General features: G+C 57.3%; 1 protein-coding gene across 1 annotated transcript in view; it reads right to left on the bottom strand.

The window, feature by feature from the left end:
- Nucleotides 1-1135, bottom strand: part of FSD2 (fibronectin type III and SPRY domain containing 2) — a 49092-nt gene extending 47957 nt beyond the window's left edge. The window contains exon 1 of the mRNA XM_015562787.1: nucleotides 902-1135. The gene's annotated coding sequence lies outside the window, so the exon portion shown is untranslated. The remainder of the gene's footprint in view (nucleotides 1-901) is intronic.

Genomic DNA, 1135 nt, shown 5'->3' with positions numbered 1-1135 from the left:
GCCAGGAGGTCACGGTTCGATTCCCAGTCAGGGCACATGCCTGGGTTTCGGGCTCCATCCCCAGTAAGAGGCAGCCGATCCATGATTCTCTCTCATCACTGATGTTTCTATCTCCCTCTCCCTCTCCCTTCCTCTCTGAAATCAATAAAAATATATTTTTTAAAAAAGGCACAAGAGTTTAGCCAGCATCAAAATTTCCCTTCCCCAGGTGGTGTCTCCAGCTGTAAGTCTCCCCTGGGAGAGGGATGAGGTAGCCGGTTCTCCCACACCACTTAGTGTCTCTGGGCCATCGGAGGGTGACAAGGTAGAGAGGGGGCGTCTTCCGAGGGACCCGGACTGCGGAGGAGCAAGTCCATGGTCCGATGTGGAGGATGGGGCGCGGGGTCACCGGTGCCGCTCACCTGCCGGGAGCAGCCCGGGGGTCTGCGGGGCGCGCAGGAGGTCCAGAGAGGAGCTGCATGCAGTTAAATGGGAGCGCAGTTCATTTTCTGCCCAGTGTCGGGAGAAGCGCTCTGCAGAGACGTAAGCCCCCACTCTGCTGGGGGCTTGGTGGCACTATTTTTTTAAATATATTTTTTATTGATTTCAGAGCGGAAGGGAGAGGGAGATGGAAACATCAATGATGAGAGACAGAGGTCAGGGCAGAGGTGCTAAGGTGCTAAGACAGCTCCTATTTGAGCTGGTGTCACTCTGGTGCAGCCGCAGGCTGTGGGGCTGGCAGGTGCTTAGTGCTCTCCATCTCTCCCTCTCCTGAGGAGCAACTGTACTTCTCTGGTTTCCCACTCTGGACACCGCTCCCCCGAAGTTCCCACAACCAGCAGAGAAGCCCTCTATTCCAGGAGGTCCCTTGCAGTCCTCCCCCAAGCCCTGGTGGGCCACCTCTCACATGAGGTCTCCTCACCCATGCAGCTGGTTCTCTTAGGCAGGACCTAGGTGACTCCTTGTTGGCTCTGGCTTCCTGCTGGCCCACGTCTGGATCTTGGGGAGGAGGCCCCATCCTTGGTCCCGGCAAACTCTGGGAAGCAGATTTCCTGGTGCAGCCACCTCCCCTGGTTCTGCCACTGAAGCAGCCAATCCTCCAGCCTCAGGCCACCACTGGCCCACCTGCAGGAAAGACAGTGAGCTCTCTGAAGGG

Source organism: Myotis davidii, unplaced genomic scaffold (genome assembly GCF_000327345.1).
Source record: "Myotis davidii unplaced genomic scaffold, ASM32734v1 scaffold898, whole genome shotgun sequence".
In the NCBI taxonomy this organism is placed as follows: Eukaryota; Metazoa; Chordata; class Mammalia; order Chiroptera; family Vespertilionidae; genus Myotis; species Myotis davidii.
Note: the sequence above shows the minus strand (reverse complement) of the source record. Positions and strands in the feature narration are given on the sequence as shown.